At 41.5% G+C, this 17881-nt stretch overlaps 1 protein-coding gene across 3 annotated transcripts in view; it reads left to right on the top strand.

Annotated features, from left to right (window-relative positions):
• SAMD3 (sterile alpha motif domain containing 3) overlaps positions 1-17881 on the top strand; it is a 117715-nt gene that overhangs the window by 14844 nt on the left and 84990 nt on the right. The window contains exon 2 of one of the 3 annotated variants that reach the window (XM_075924150.1): positions 13654-14111. The exons of 1 other annotated variant lie outside the window; for it this stretch is intronic. The gene's annotated coding sequence lies outside the window, so the exon portion shown is untranslated. Of the gene's footprint in view, positions 1-12625; positions 14112-17881 lie in introns of those variants that run through there. One more of the 3 variants, XM_075924148.1, reaches the window with a different exon arrangement.

Raw genomic sequence — 17881 nt, 5'->3', positions numbered from 1 at the left:
CTTACCTTGAGTAATAACCAAAAGGATTGTTCTGTTCCTATTGAAATCAATGTAAATATTCCTTTACATTCAAGATCCCAAATTCTCCTTGCCTTATTCACATAGAATTTGTCTTTGCTAAGTGCTGAACAGTTTCTGTCCAAGTCCAATTATGCACATAAGCATATGCTTAAATTTAAGCATGTGAATTGTCCCACTGAAATTAATAAAACTGATGTACTCAACTTTACATAAACTTAATTGCTTTGATGAATTGCGCTTCTATTCTCAGTACCTTGCTGGACTGATCCTATGAATACTAAAGCCATGTGATGCTGAGTACCTCCAACAATGTGCTAAGCACCTTCAACTATTTAGTAATTCATAGGAGTTAGGATCAAGGTCATTAGCTTCAAATGCTGATGAAATAGAACCTCAAAGGCTATGTCTACACTGCTGCTTTTTATCAGAAAAAGGTACGCAAATTGCACTCTGCAATTTGCATACCTTTTTCCGATAGTTTTGTAGGAAGAGGCTTTTCCGAAATTTGGCCTGTCTACACTGGGCCAAATTTTGGAAAAACTTCCTCTTTCAGAAGAGCCCTTCTTCCTCGGGACTCGAGGGCTTCCAAAAGAGCGCATCTGCTCTTCCACAAAAAATGTCGGAAGAGCAGACGTGTTCCCTGGACACGGTGGCGTTTTTCCGGGATATCTCTGGTATCCTGGAAAAACTCTGGAGTCTAGATATAGCCAACCTTACAAACGCCTTAGGAATGAGGTTTTTCATAACTCTGTCATGTTGGTAACTCTGAACAAAATGTTATGGTTGTTCTTTCAAAAGTTTACAATTGACCATTGACAAAATGCAGCTTTGAAACTTTACTGTGGAGAAGAAAAATGTTGCTTTCCTTTTTTTTTTAAGTTTACCTTTAACACAGTATTATACAGGGTGTCCCAGCTATACGTCGCCCTGGTATACATCCGTTCCACAGATGCTTGTAGGAACTGATGTGTTCTAAGTCCTCTCATTCTCTGCTCTTAAGTTGCACAAAAAAAATTTGTGCAAATGGAAATCAGGCATAGGAAAAAAAATTCCCTGCTTTAAGTAGTTTTGCTGTAAGTCCAAGTTTTTGGGACGTATCTTGGACTTATAGCAAGGATTGCCTGTACTGTTGTTTTTGTTTTTTGTTTTGTTTTGTTGTTTGTCTCTGCTGCTGTCTAGTTTCATACTTCCAGTTCCAAATGAGGCATGTGGTTGACCCGTCACTTCGTAATTCATGTGTTTTTAACTCTGAGATCCTACTGTAGTTTTATGAATAGCCTCATTGACTTCACACTCTGGTCAGCTTACAAGTAGCCTCATTAACTTTAACAAGAATGTTCACGTGAGTGTGGTCTTTGCAGCAGAAATCTTAACTACTGTACATCCATTTTCATTAAGTAACCAATATACTATGGATGATGCTTTATCAATAAAAGGATTTGGCTTTTAAGAACTGTTGATCATGCCAAGCCACAGCCTCTCTACCAATAAGGGAGGCATTTCCCCCAAAAGAGGAAAGATTAAAATGTACCCACAAAACCCCTGAATTCTACACCTCTTTGCACAGTTCAATTTTGTTATACTTCTTAGACCCTAAGCTTTCAAGGCAAGGGCCAAATTCTACCTGTGTATATATGCAGTGCCTAGCACTGTAGGGGATCTTGACCTTTTTTAGGGTCTCTTCAGTCTCTCCAGTAGTAATAATTTTAAATAAATATAATAATTTTTAAACTAATTGTTCAGAATTTTTTGTATCTAGTTTAACAGCAAAGCCTGTAGACATTTTGCTCTGCCCTCATGGGTGCTGAGGCAATGCAGCCATATTCTAAGGACTGTAAAAATAGAAAGGTATTAAAAAGATGCATACTACTCTGCTATTATGAGATAAAGGTTCAGAAAATACTGTGGCACTGATGATCAAGAACCAATGTGGCTTGCTGCAAGCTGGGCCTAAATTCTGTGACAAGACCTAATTTCTGCAGCAGACTGAAAATACAGGCAGTCCCCGACTTACGCGGATCCGACTTATGTCGGATCCACACTTACGAACGGGGCTTTTCTCGCCCCGGAGCTCACGGGCGGCGGATCGCCACCCGTGTCCTCCAGGGCGAGAAAAGCTTCTTCCGGTCCCCCTGGTCTGCTGGGGGGGTCCAGCAAAGCCGCTGGACCCCCCCAGCAGACCAGGGACACCCGAGCAAAGCCGCCCAGGCGGCGGGACTCCCCCCGTCTGGGCGGCTTTGCTCCTGTCCCCCTGGTCTGCTGGGAGGGTCCAGCAAAGCGGCGGCTTTGCTCGGGTGTCCCTGGTCTGCTGGGGGGGGTTCAGCGGATTTGCTGGACCCCCCCAGCAGACCAGGGAGACAGGAGCAAAGCTGCACAGGTGGCATCCCGCCGCCTGTGCGGCTTTGCTCGGGGGCAAAGGAGCAAAGCCACGCGGGCGGCGGGGTCCCTCTGTCTGTGCGGCTTTGCTTGGGTCTCCCTGGTCTGCTGGGGAGGAGGGGGCGCAGCTAGTGCGCCCCCCCCCCCCAGCAGACCAGGCTTTTGTTGCGGGACGCCTCGGGTAGAGCAGCTGGGGTGCTGCCGGGTTGGTCCTGTGGGAACCTACTGGGCAGCGCCCCAGCTGTTCTGTCCCAGGCTCCAGATTCAGCAGCTGTTGAAACTGATCAGGCTGATTCCAGGAAGCTGGGGGCAGAGCAACTCTGCCTCTGGCTTCCTGTAGTCAGTCCCTGGTCAGTTTCAGTGGCAGCAGCTGAATCTGGAGCCAGTTCCGACTTACATACAAATTCATCTTAAGAACAAACCTATAGTCCCTATCTTGTACGTAACCCGGGGACTGCCTGTACTATGGCAGCACCATTTAATTTAAAAAAAAAATTTGAATTAAGTATGAATTGATGAATACATTCAATGACACATGCCTCTGATATTTATTCTGATATTTAGTGTATTTTATGTCTTTCCCGTATTCTCAGTTTTCTAGATGCTGCAAATTTTACATTGAAAAAACATCATAAAAGATTTCAGGGAAATTGAAGGCTTTAGTACTAAAAAGGCGTGGGAGATGATTGGGGGATATGCACAATAGTTGAGTTTATCTGCTAAAATTAACAGCAGTGAAATAGTTGACAATGTTGCCATTTTAAATTGCTACGTTTGTTTGTTTAGATGTCAGCATTAAATACCACAATGAAATGAAAGGGGGTAGCTCTCAGTTCTCAGATCTATTGTTTCAGGTTTTCTGCAATTTCAGAAAGAACACACTGTATTTATTTACAGTAAACTTATGTTTTAAAGATTTTCTAAGCAACCATAAGGAGTAGAAACATATTTTTTAGAAAAAATTAAAGGCTAGAGTATGGAATACAGTTTGGCCTTCTCCACGTCATTCATTTGGCCTCCTGCATTGAATATTGTTAACTGCATCTGAGCACAGAATGGACAGTCTGAAGGCTCAACTGTTGAATTTAGCCAAAATTCCAAGGCATTCCACAAATTGTTTCCAAAACTAAAGACTGAGAAGCAATGTTGTGATTTATTTATTTTAAATCTCTCTTCATCCTGGGAAAATGCCCTCCTTATTAGTAGGGATGCCAAAACTCAGCTAGATCAACTGGAGGTTTGGAAGAATTCGATTTTTATTAATAAATGTAGGTAAAGTCAATTTCAACGTACACACAGACCAATGAAAAATATTTCCTTCGGTAATAATAAAAATGTAGAGCTAGACAAAGTAAGGAAAATGCTGCTTGAGAATGTCTTAGAGTTTGATTGAGGAATATTTACTTTGTCAACATCACATGTCAAAATACAGCCTGCTTTAATGATAATAAAGCTTTAACTTTTTGAATCTGTCTGCTGTCATTAAATAATTGTTGTCTATCCCCAACCCTCAACTTCCTGCAACTGTGAAAATTTACATAAATAAAAAGTGGTTACAAATAAAGAGATTTTCCACTGAATTAAAAAAAATCAAATTCTGCCAAACCTAATCAGGCTTGTTCCATTGCAGGCGTTTCATACATACACACATCGGCCATTTATGCCATCTGTCAAGCCAAATTCCCATTGGCTTCGTTGTTACCTCACAATGTGAAAGGATGAAAAAACTAGGCTCTGAATAGTATTTATTTACATTTCAGCTAGGGTGACTATATTTCCCTATGCAAAATAAAGGACACCAAGGGGGAGCTTCTGGCACTCAGGGCTTCAGCCCTGCTGGGGAGGGGAAGAAAGGGGGTGGCCGACACTCAGGGCTTCAGAGGCTGAAGTAAGCTGTCAGTGGCAAAGTTTTCCTGAAGGGAAATTGAAGGGATTGCTGACATTCTGTCCCTAACACTTTTTCTAACTCATAAGACTGATGATGTTAATGTTGGTCTCCTGACTAAATTCCAGTGTGGGTAATTACATTCTCACTATCTAGATTTCCCCCTGTAGTTTCAATTTGTTACCGTATTCTTCAATTCTGGCCTCTTGCTTCTAAATAGAGTAGCTAGGTGACTGTATTTTAGTTGTGGAGGAAGTAAACCATCTGTATAATTTAGCTTGGTAAGACCCAGATACTACTTTGGGATCTGCTAGCATGGATCCTACCACCTGGAGATCAGCAGATCCCAGTATATTATTGGCGCCTAAGGCTTTATCTGTGCTAGAAAAAAAAAGTTCCTCTTTTACTAAATAGAACTTACCTCGATACGCTGCACTGATTTATCTTCTCCTTTGAGCATGATGCCTACAAAAAACTTGACAAAGGTTAGGTGGCTGATGAACTGAGGCCACAAGCTATCATACTAATACTTTTATTCTCCTGTCTGTCTCCATCTGTTGTCTCTTGTTTTATATTTACATTGCTGCCTCTTTAGGGCACAGATTGTCTTTTTTTAAATGTTGTGTGTACAGCAACTAACGCAATAAGGTCCTGATGCATGACAGGAGTACCTGGGTGATTTTACTAATACATAAGCATTAAGATGATTTTTGTGTCCACCATAAAGATTTGAACTGATTTAATTAGATCAACCTAAAACTGAGTTAATTAAACCAATAAAATTATTGATTTCATACTGCTCCCACTCTTTTCAAAACCAACATGAAGTGCCTGCTAGTTTCTAGAGCTGCACAGTTTAGATTCAATACATTTTACATAGCTTGTACGGGATGGCAATATCTATTTCCAGGCCCTTGCCACTTATTATTAGGGTTGTTGTTGATTTTTGTTTTTAAGTACAGTGATTACACTTAAAGAGTTCTTCAGAAAAGCACACATTAAGATTTATCTTCTACCTGTAGGAGAAAACAGAGGTTGATGTAACTGTTCGTGCTATAATTTCTGGACATTCTGAGATGGTAAATCAATGTATGTTTTAATTAATTAGAAGATAAAATGGTTAAGGAACAAGGAGAGTATGTAGTAGAAGAAACAATATATCATTTCCAAATAGGTATTTATTGAAATAAGGAAACACTGCACTTATTTTTTTAAAAAGTTGACATTTTCCAGTGCTACAGATTCATAGATTGAAAGCAGGTTTAAAGGTGTTAATTTTTAATCAAAATTATTTACAGTACTTTTGGCAAAGACTGCTGTAAGGGTGCATCTACACTGTACCCAGAGCTTGAAATAGGCTACGCTACACAATTTGAGCTACGCAAATTGCGTAGCTTATTTTGAGTTAATTTCAAAATAGCTTATTTCAAAATTTGGTGCTCTCTACACAGCACTTATTTCAAAATAAATCACTATTCCAAAACATCCCTTACTCCTTGTGGAATGCAGTTTACAGGGATGTTGGAATAGCGAACTCGTTATATTTTGAAATAATGGGTGCATTCAAAAGATGCAGAATAGCTATTTCGGGATACCTCTGGTATCCCAAAATAGTGCTGCAGTGTAGACATAGGATAAGGGGCATGCACCTGGGCTGTCCTAAGAGAAGCCCAGGAAGGAATTGTGACTTTCTTTGCTCCTTGCTTCCTTGCTTCCACTCTCCCAAGCCCATGCCAAGTCCAGCTGAATTGTGCTGGCCATCATGTGGGGAGATAGCATCAAAGCTGTGCCAAGCCCCTTCCTACCCACTTGCATGCAGGGATAGAGCCGTGCCATGCAGTATGCTCTCCCTATCGCACTTGTTGGGGAGGTGATCAGGAGTACTACTGGTGAGGGCAAGGAGTTTAGTAGTGAATGGTCCTGAGTAATGAGAGTTAGAGAAGTAAGACATGATTCATCTCAATCAAGTTAATGGCCCTTTGACTTCTGTGGGAACAGGATCAAAGGGTGTTATGTAAGGAAGTGATCCTGCTGTCCTTGTAGACAATTTTTTTCCAGAGTAAATATGGCAGGATTGGGCCCTACACGTTACTGAGTAGCTATATTCCTAATATACACATCCTCCTCTCTACCCCGAATCCACAATCAGCTTCTCTCAAGATTTAGAGTACGGATGAGTACATTCAAATTTACATAATCAGGATTTGAGTTACCAGCTTCCTAGAGTTCCCCTGAATGTAAAGTTTCCTATTTTCCTTTTCCCTGTGGAAAAAAAATAGATGGATCAATATACAAAATATATCCTATATTATAAATAATAGAATGTACAATACATTATACATTCTTCTGTGCCCTAAGTCTACTGCCAAAAATGTAAAAGAATGCATACATCATCCCTGATTGAACACGGTTGTAATTTAATCAAGGGGCACTACTGAAATCATAAACAGCAAGAGCACAGCTCAAGCAATTTGTGAATGGCAGATATTTTCCCTGATTAAATACCAAGGCTAGTATTCAATTTGGGACTGCATAGATATTTCTGACCTATAAAAATATGTCTCTTTTATAATGAAAGGAAAGTCAGAGAAGCAAGATAATGTCACTGGAAAAGCACTCAAATGTGTCTCAGTAAAGTTAATGGCAAAACTTCCATTGACTACAATGAGAGGATTAGGTCCAAGGTTTGCAATTTAAAGGAACAGATCCTGGAGTTTTTACCGAGGCAAAAATCTACAGATGATGAAAACTTTGCCTGAGTAAATACAGCAGGATTGGGTCCTTAAATCATTTAGCAGCAGTGAAGAAGAGTTAAGAATTACTGGCTAAGCATGATGTTGGAGATCAGAGAACACTGGATAATTGTGTCTGAGTGTACCAAGAAATAGCATGTTCACAGAACATTTTAATAAACCATCATTATCCCTTCAGAATTCACAACCATTGATCACAGGGGCTGTCTACATTGGCACCCCTTTCCGGAAAAGGGATGCCAATGTAGACTTTGGAATAGGCAAATCCGCGGGGGATTTAAATATCCCCCGCGGCATTTGCATTAACATGGCTGCCGCTTTTTTCCGGCTTGGGGAAAAGCCGGAGAAAAGCGCCAGTCTAGACGTTATTCTCCGGAAAATAAAGCCTTTTCCGGAGGATTTCTTATTCCTACTAATATCCCCCACGGCATTTGCATTAACATGGCTGCCGCTTTTTTCCGGCTTGGGGAAAAGCCGGAGAAAAGCGCCAGTCTAGACGTTATTCTCCGGAAAATAAAGCCTTTTCCGGAGGATTTCTTATTCCTACTTGAAAGTAGGAATAAGAAATCCTCCGGAAAAGGCTTTATTTTCCGGAGAATAACGTCTAGACTGGCGCTTTTCTCCGGCTTTTCCCCAAGCCGGAAAAAAGCGGCAGCCATGTTAATGCAAATGCCGTGGGGGATATTAGTAGGAATAAGAAATCCTCCGGAAAAGGCTTTATTTTCCGGAGAATAACGTCTAGACTGGCGCTTTTCTCCGGCTTTTCCCCAAGCCGGAAAAAAGCGGCAGCCATGTTAATGCAAATGTCGTGGGGGATATTAGTAGGAATAAGAAATCCTCCGGAAAAGGCTTTATTTTCCGGAGAATAACGTCTAGACTGGCGCTTTTCTCCGGCTTTTTCCCAAGCCGGAAAAAAGCGGCAGCCATGTTAATGCAAATGCCGTGGGGGATATTAGTAGGAATAAGAAGTCCTCCGGAAAAGGCTTTATTTTCCGGAGAATAACGTCTAGACTGGCGCTTTTCTCTGGCTTTTCCCCAAGCCGGAAAAAAGCGGCAGCCATGTTAATGCAAATGCCGTGGGGGATATTAGTAGGAATAAGAAATCCTCCGGAAAAGGCTTTATTTTCCGGAGAATAACGTCTAGACTTGCGCTTTTCTCCGGCTTTTCCCCAAGCCGGAAAAAAGCGGCAGCCATGTTAATGCAAATGCCGTGGGGGATATTAGTAGGAATAAGAAATCCTCCGGAAAAGGCTTTATTTTCCGGAGAATAACGTCTAGACTGGCGCTTTTCTCCGGCTTTTCCCCAAGCCGGAAAAAAGCGGCAGCCATGTTAATGCAAATGCCGTGGGGGATATTAGTAGGAATAAGAAGTCCTCCGGAAAAGGCTTTATTTTCCGGAGAATAACGTCTAGACTGGCGCTTTTCTCTGGCTTTTCCCCAAGCCGGAAAAAAGCGGCAGCCATGTTAATGCAAATGCCGTGGGGGATATTAGTAGGAATAAGAAATCCTCCGGAAAAGGCTTTATTTTCCGGAGAATAACGTCTAGACTTGCGCTTTTCTCCGGCTTTTCCCCAAGCCGGAAAAAAGCGGCAGCCATGTTAATGCAAATGCCGTGGGGGATATTAGTAGGAATAAGAAATCCTCCGGAAAAGGCTTTATTTTCCGGAGAATAACGTCTAGACTGGCGCTTTTCTCCGGCTTTTCCCCAAGCCGGAAAAAAGCGGCAGCCATGTTAATGCAAATGCCGCGGGGGATATTTAAATCCCCCGCGGATTTGCCTATTCCAACGTGCTACATTAGCATCCCTTTTCCGAAAGGGGTTCCAATGTAGACGTAGCCAGGGTGTGTATGGAGTGGAGGCCAGGAGTTTAAGCAGACTGTATTATTTTAGTCCATTTATGTTGTTTTAGTATCAAATTTAGTATCAGGTAGGCATATTTCAATGCAACTATGAAATGCCAACGGGGTGTCTTAGAACCTGCTACCTTGTTATCACCACCTTATTAGGTTCATGAGGCCCAGCCTACCTGATCTAGCAATTCTTTGAGACAGATATTTTGATTTACAGTATGTCTACCTGGCACATCATTTTAGGAATATCACCTTCACCTCTTTCTTTGATCTTTACCACACAGTATGTCAATATTCAGAATGTAGCTGAAAACTAGCACAGAGAACTTCCTGAAGGTGATACTGTAGTCTGGCCTTTGGTTAAAATATCATGGTTGATCTGAAGCTCCTGAAGTAATTTTGTATGTTTAATATTAATTTCCCAGGTGATCTACTTGTCTGTTGGCTTTTCTGACCCTCATGCACATTTCTTATCTAGTTTCTTTAAAGTACATATAAAACATACATGGGATGCTAGATGTATTTTTCAGTTGTGCTTAGAAGAAAGTCACTAACTATGCTGCCACCTAGTGAAACTCAATGCATTATAGGACTTGTCTGAACAAAGTTTTAACATCCTTTTCCCTTTGTGAGGACAGAGATCATTATAAGAACTATTTAACTTTTGACTTGAGTCAAATAACAGAGCCATTAAGATAGATATTGAAATATAAGAATTTGATTTGAAGTAATTGTATAAAATATTCTAGAATACTACTGTTTTGACCTCAAGCACTGATATAAACTGTTCTTTCAGGATGACCCTACTGAAAATCTTAAGATCACTTCATGTGTAAGTGGCTCACTTCCATTGATTTCATTCTTTCTAACTATGAAACCTTATGGCTAGGTTATTTAGGGCAGGTCTTTGCTAAAATGTTAGGTCAACCCACATCATTCAGAGATGTGAAAAATCCAACACCCCTGAGCAACTTGATTAAAATGACCTACCCTCTTTTCCCTAATGTAGACAGTGCTAGGTGGAAGGAAGAATTCTTCTGTGAACCTAGATACTATCTGTATGGGGGTGAATTACTTACCATGATGGGAGAACCCCTCTCATCATGGGAGTTAATCTAGCTACAATTTTTGGTGCTGAACACTTGAAACATCTCTCCCTGAATTCTTTGAAAAACAGTACCTTCAATTCCTGTTAAAGTTGTCATTAACTCTCATAAACTAAGCTGCTTTAGGCCTGAGCAGTTGATTCAGAGAACTGTTAGAAACTGGTGCTACTGGTTAAGCTAGTGATTTGCTCTTTTCTCTAAAGTCAGTATTGAATCAAATCCTCAGTATAGTTAGAAAGAGTCATCTCTGGATCAGCTGTAAAATGAAGGTCTTGACCAACTGTAGTCTTTAAAATACCTCATAAGCATAGCATATTTTTGCACCAGTAGAATTGTTAATCCTGCTGTCCTGACATTCAGCCTACCTAACATTTCCCCCTGGAGTTTCAATTGAAAGTTATTTTTCACTGTCTGTCTATTAAAACGTTTGTAGCATTTCTTTTGAGAAAAGTATGCTGTGTTCCAAGCAAGTTAGCTGAATGAGCAATTCCTACAGTCTGCAAAAAAAATTGTTGGGAACCTTCAGGATAAAAGGAACCATATAAATGTAGGTTGCTGAAGATATACCTACTTTCAGTAGATAATTATCTGCATTTATTTCTGGTAAGCTGGGAACACCACGTGAGGTGTGCAATTCTTTGTGCTGGATTATATGCCACCGTGTGAAACAAAGACATTTTTTATAATAATCCCATACAGCATGACTTTCATTTGCTATCAAGACACGGAGACTTCAAAAATACTTTTGTCTTTCAAAAAGGTATTAATTACCAGAGATAACAAAGCACAGTGCCTATGCAATTCTACATTCACTTCTATCTCAATTGGCTTTGGGTTACTTCAGAATGCCTGTAGAATAAAATGATATTTTTATGAATGTTACTGTTGTCAACTGATATTTTACTTGGGATTCAATTCTGCAAGGTGTTGAATGTTGTAAACCCCCAACAATGCTAAGATGTGAACACTCTCTCACTCTGTCTTGATTCAAAAAGAAATACTGTCCATGATTCTTCTCTTATAGTGGTATAAACGGAGCCACATTGGAATAAAGCTGGTATCACCTCATTACTGACTCTCTGGAAATATGTCCATGAAGACAGAGGTTACTGTCACCTCTTTGATACTGTATTGTAGAGGGACAGTCTCTAAATAGGATGGGCAGATGTGCTGAGGACAGGGCAGGGCAAATTATCCTCTCTACTTAGAAAAAGTAATCTAGACGTAGGTGGTAACACCTTTTTCACATAGTCCTGCCTGGGTTACCAGAAGCAGCTATAGTCAGAAGTAGTACCTAGCGGGGAGGGTCCAAAGAAGCCATTCTAGCAGAGAGGAAAAGTGGGAAGGATTCTGGGAGCCAAACTCCATGCTGGGGCAGACAACCATAGTTTTTTGCAGATCCATAAGGTTTTGCCTCTGACCCCGTAGTTGCGCAGGTGGTGTCAGAGAAAGGGCTTTGGTTTCTTCGACCATGGGACTCTATTCCGGGCACAAGGATTGTTAGGAAGAGATGGGACCCACCTAACCAAGAGAGGAAAGAGCATCTTCGTGAGCAGGCTTGCAAACCTAGCAAGGAGGGCTTTAAACTAGGTTCATTGAGGGATGGTGACCTAAGCCCTGAGGTAAGTGGGGAAGTCGGATACTGGGAAGAAACACAAGGAGGAACAAGTGACAAAGGAGGACCCCTGATTCGAATGGAGAAGGTAGGGCAATCATCTGGTTATCTAAGGTGTTTGTATACAAATGCAAGAAGCCTGGGAAAAAACAGGAAGAATTAGAAGCCCTGGTCCAGTCAAAAAACTATGATTTGACTGGCATAACGGAGACTTGGTGGGATGACTCGCATGACTGGTGCACTGTCATGGAAAGGTATAAACTGTTCAGGAAGAACAGGCAGGGGAGAAAAGGAGGAGGAGTTGCATTATATGTAAGAGAGCAGTATGATTGCTCAGAGCTCCAGTATATAGAGGAAGGAAAGCCTGTTGAGAATCAGTGGGTTAAGTTTAGAGGTGGAAGTAACAGGGGTGATGATGTGGTTGGTGTCTGCTATAGACCACCGGATCAGGTGGATGAGGTAGATGAGGCTTTCTTCAGACAACTGAGAGAAGCTTCCAGATCACAAGCCCTGATTTTCATCGGAGACTTTAATCACCCTGATGTCCAGCAGTACACAGACAATCCAGGAAGTTTTTGGAGAATGTTGGGGATAACTTCTTGGTGCAAGTGCTGAAGGAACCGACCAGGGGCTGTGCGCAGCTTGACCTGCTACTCACAAACCGGGAGGAACTAGTAGGGGAAGTAGAGGTGGGTGACAACCTGGGAAGCAGTGATCATGAGGTGGTAGATTTCAGGATCCAGACCAAAGGAAGAAAGAGTAGCAAAATACACAACGTGAACTTCAGAAGAGTAGACTTTGACTCCCTCAGAGAACTGATGGGCAGGATTCCTGTTGTACTTAAAAGAAATACTCGGGATCTTTTTCAGGGGGATAAGGCAACATGCCACATTTATTGATCACACATAGAATAATTAACACTTATCATATGCATATGATATCTATATATATATATAAGTCACTCATGCACTCACACACACACACACACACACACAAGCACACTCCGTCTTGCTGTTGTTACCAACAAGTTGCTCCCGTTAACTTCACTGGCCAGGTGAGTTAGATGGGGGAGGGGTGGAGCCGGGCTTCTGCCGATCCGGATCGATGCTCTGATGGTGACAAGACGAAAACCCGGGGTCCTCTGCAAGACACCTCACTTTTATAGCATCCCTCTCATATGCAAATATATATCCCAGATTCAAACTCTGGGTCTGTGTCCGTTGGTCCCTTTGTGCTGCAGAGAGGGTGTTTTCCAGAGAAGGTGCCTGCTTCTAATCCCCAAGGCCATCAATATGTCTGCTCTTCTTTCTTCAGCCCACTTGACACCTTGGGTCTGGCTTCCACCCCCTCTTCAACTGGTGTAGCTGTCTGGAGGTGCTTGGCTCCCAAGTCTTACTCATTCACACCTCATTCATTCAACAGGGCAATTGATTACAGAGTGGGGGGAAAATCTTATTCTTCTACAAGTTTTCTATATAGGGTTCTAATACAAAGTTACAAGGTTATATGGATTTAGGTGTTACAAGGTTATATGGAGAGACACAATGTCAAGTCATATGAAGCAATATATAATACATAGATTTATCTACATTCCCTGGGATGCTTACATGAAGGGGAAAGGAGTCCAGGAGAGCTGGCATTATTTTAAAGAAGCTTTATTAAAGGCATAGGAAGAAACCATCCCGATGCGCAGCAAGAAAAGCAAATATGGTAGGTGACCAGATTGGCTTACTGGGGACATCCATGGTGAGCTTAAACACAAAAAGGAAGCGTAGAAGAAGCAGAAACTTGGAAAGATGACTAGGGAGGAGTATAAATATATTGCTCGAGAATGCAGGGGAGTTATCAGGAATGCCAAAGCGCAATTGGAATTTCAGCTAGCAAGGGATGTGAAGGATAACAAGAAAGGTTTCTACAGGCATGTTAGCAATAAGAAGGTGATCAGAGAGGTTGTGGGGCCCTTACTGGATGAGGAAAGTAACCTAGTGACAGATGATGTGGGAAAAGCTGAAGTACTCAATGCTTTCTTTGCTTCTGTCTTCACAGACAAGGTCAGATCCCTGACGAATGCACTAGGCAACGCAGTATGGGAAGAAGGTGGACAGCCCTTGGTGGTGAAAGAACAAGTTAGGAACTATTTAGAAGAGCTAAATGTTCACAAATCTATATGTCCGGATTTAATGCATCCAAGGGTACTGAGGGAGTTGGCAAATGTTATTGCAGAGTCTTTGGCCATTATCTTTGAAAACTCGTGGAGATTGGAAGAGGTCCCGGATGATTGGAAAAAGGCAAATGTAGTTCCCATGTTTAAAAAAGGGAAGAAGGACAATCCAGGGAACTACAGACCAGTCAGCATTACCTCAGTCCCTGGAAAAATCATGGACGGGATCCTCAAGGAATCCATTTTGAAGTACTTGGAAGAGGGGAAAGTGATCAGGAATAGTTAACATGGATTCACGAAGGGCGAGTCGTGCCTGACCAATCTGATTAGCTTCTATGATGAGGTAACTGGCTCTGTGGATATGGGAAAGTCAGTGGATGTGCTATAGCATGACTTTAGCAAAGCTTTTGATACGGTCTCCCACAATATTCTTGCCAGCAAGTTAAGGGAGCATGGATTGGATAAATGGACTGTAAGATGGATAGAAAGCTAGGCTAGACTGTCGGGCCCAATGGGTAATGATCAACGGCTTGATGTCAGATTGGCGGTCGGTTTCTAGCAGAGTACCCTAAGGATCAGTTCTAGGACTGGTTTTGTTCAATATCTTTATTAATGACCTGGATGAGGGGATGGATTGCACCATCAGCAAGTTTGCAGATGACACTAAGCAAGGAGGAGAGGTAGATATGCTGGAGGGCAGGGATAGGATCCAGAATGACCTAAACAGATTAGAGGATTGGGCCACAAGAAATTGGATGAGGTTCAACAAGGACAAGTGTAGAGTCCTGCACTTGGGTCGGAAGAATCCCAAGCACTGTTACAGGCTTGAGACCGACTGGCTAAGGAGTAGTTCTGCAGAAAAGGACCTGGGGATTACAGTGAATGAGAAGCTGGATATGAGCCAACAGTGTGCCCTTGTAGCCAAGAAGGCAAATGGCATATTAGGTTGCATTAGCATTTCCAACAGATCTAGAGAAGTGATTATTCCCCTTTATTCGGCTCCGGTGAGGCCACATCTGGGTGACTGTGTCCAGTTCTGGGTCCCCCACTGGAGAGGGTCCAGCGGAGGGCCACCAAAATGATTAGGGGGCTGGAGCGCATGACCTATGAGGAGAGACTGAGGTATTTGGTTTTGTTTAGCCTCTAGAAGAGAAGAGTGAGCAGGGATTTGATAGCAGCCTTCAACTTCCTGAAGGGAGGTTCAAAAGAGGATGGAGAGATGCTGTTCTCAGTAGAAGGAGCAGTGGTCTCAAGTTACAGTGCGGGAGGTCTAGGTTGGATATTAGGAAAAACTATTTCACTAAGAAGGTGGTGAAGCACCGGAATGGGTTATCTAGGGAGGTGGTGGTATCTCCATCCCTAGATGTTTTTAAGTCTCGGCTTGACAAATCCCTGGCTGGGTTGATTTAGTTGGGGTTGGTCCTGCCTTGGGCAGGGGGCTGGACTTGATGACCTCCTGAGGTCTTTTCCAGCTCTATGATTCTATTCTATGATTCTAGTGAGTTTGACACATGACTTGCTCTCCATCTCAGTGGGCTGCAAAACCGTTGTAACCAAGACAGTCTCTTGGAGCAAGGGAGTTTTGCTAACTGTGCTTGCGTACCTAAAATTTGTAGGGTGAGTCAACCGAATCATAGCAGCACTTTGACTGGATGCGGAGGGAGCACATGGCTCTTACAGGCACTGTTGTGTGCAATCAGCACACACCTCACTTCATGTGCCCTTGCTTTACATGTATGTAGCTTTAGTCATACCAGTGGGAAAAAAACTACACAGACAAAAACAAATGGTATCTGGCAACCCAGTTCATGAACAAGGGTAAAAAAAATGTAGGATGGGCCACTCGTGGAACCCTACTGGGCCGTATGTGGTGCTCAGGCCATAGGTTGCCCAGCACTAATCTATACGTGTGTGGCTCCACTCCGTTTTCTAAGGCTGGATAGAAAACTGGCTTGCAGACCCACTTACCACACTGGAGGCAGCAACTGAGGTTGAAATTGAGGCATAAAAGAAATAATTACATTTTCATGGATTAAGATCAGAAGAGACCATTATGATAATTTGGTCTGACTTCCTGCCTAACATAGGCCATAGAATCCCACCTACTAACTGCCCAATAACTTGTGGTTGATCTTTTAGAAAGATATTTATTCATGAATCAAATACTTCAACCGATGGGACGTCCCCAAATGCCATGACAGATGTCTTGTGGGAGTCGGCTGAGTTGAAGGAAGGATCTTATCAAATAAACCTTAGAGAATTGTGGGGTCCTTTTAAATATTTGAATTTGAGTAAGAAAGTTAAGAGGCTTTTTCCCCTTCAGGGTATATTATTTTGTAGAGGTTCATTTCCCACAGATTGATTGTAGGCTCTGACCTAATGAGGGCAGATTGCATTTAGGAATATTTTCATTTCCTTTATTTTATACGAGCTACTCAAGAAGTAAAAGATAAAGGGTAATTTTAAAATGTCACATTAATCTTAACTGCTGCTAGAAAAGCACAATATTGAAAATGTCAAAGAGAAAATAAACCACTGACAACTTTTTAGTGCTAAAAAGCAGGAGTTTTCTTTACTGAAATGATCTTCCCTCCATAAACTTTCACTGCTGCTTCTATCATTTCCAGTTGCAAAAGTGATTGTGCTGAATAGTCAGTCTGATTAAATGGAAACACCACTTTGTATGCTCAGCCCAGGAGAATAGAAATTCAGAGATTAAGGAGCACTTCTCACCATGAATGAACTGTGGAAGTGTATGAATAAAAAAACAACTTTAATTTTAATGGGCTTTTCTCAGCTATCATGCTGAAAAGGGAGGTCATTGGCAACACTTGAGAATGTGGTAGCTCTGTGTAAGAGTGGAAACTATTTTTCAAGCTGAGTAAGTAGTGAGAGCTTCCAATGGTTAATATTTTATAATAGTTTTAGTGGTAGAGCTTTTTTTGATTATTATACAAGGTCAGAAACTGATCCTCACAAGAGTCTAATTCTGAAATGATAAAAAAAGATGTTACTTTAGAGCAAGACATCTGTTTCACATTGTCATATCCAGTGACAAACAGCATAAATGTCTGCTGAAAAATTAATTTCAATTCTAAAATTATCCATGTAATTTCTCCACAGACTTAATTCTATATCTAGACATGGATCTCTTACTTCACACTTTTAAAAACTTAAAAAACAACAAATAGTCTAGAAGCAAAACGTAGAGTTGATTAGGTGGTTCCTGAGTTTCTTTGAGAGAGTGTGGCATAACTCTGGCTGTAGTCTGTGGGGTATGTATATTGTAGTGGGTTTTTCACCCTCAGTCCATTAAATATGATGTTCATCTGTTTGCACTGGATAGGAAGATGATGTTTGTTTGGATATGTGAGTTTCTTTGTGTAGTTGATGGATTTCCACTCCATACAGCTGAATGCAGTGCCTTGCATGTTCAAAAGCTTCAGAGGGGTAGCCAAGTTAGTCTGTAGCTGGAAAAAAATAAAAAACAATGAATAGTCTAGTACAGTAGCATCCTAAGGTACTATTAACTGGACTATCCGTTTAAGTTTTTCCAGCGCAGGCTAACGGCTACCCCTCTAAATCCTTCCCACCTGTAGTTATTAGGTTAATGGATTGTATCAAGTCACTGTGAGCATCTGTTTTGGATTACAGGACCATCATGGGATGAAAAGACAAAAGAGTCCTCTAAGTCTGACCAAAAGTAAACCTTTAGTACTCTATTTTCTGTCAAGGACAGGCTTGGAAGAAAAGGGGTATTATGAAACCTGGCTTATGGACTTCATTGAGGAACAGGAACTTTCATAGCTTTGGAAGTTTGGTTAAATGTAAATCAATGTCCAATCATTTTCTTCTGTTTATGGGTGTTCAGTTCTTCAGAAAATCAAGCCACTTACTTAAACCTATATTTAGAATCTTTAGTGCCAGATTTTAAGGTACCTACATTTTAAAAAAATAGAATGTGTTCTTAAGAGTTTGAATAAACTACCTTAAATTACAGCATCTCAAATAGTGGAACCAGCAAAACCTGGTATGATACAAAGAAGGAGAAAGTGGTGATAATATACCAAGTGCTGCTTTTAAAGTCTCTTTCACAGCTGGCTAAGTGTGGTG

The sequence above is a fragment of the Pelodiscus sinensis genome, chromosome 3 (genome assembly GCF_049634645.1).
Source record: "Pelodiscus sinensis isolate JC-2024 chromosome 3, ASM4963464v1, whole genome shotgun sequence".
In the NCBI taxonomy this organism is placed as follows: Eukaryota; Metazoa; Chordata; order Testudines; family Trionychidae; genus Pelodiscus; species Pelodiscus sinensis.
Note: the sequence above shows the minus strand (reverse complement) of the source record. Positions and strands in the feature narration are given on the sequence as shown.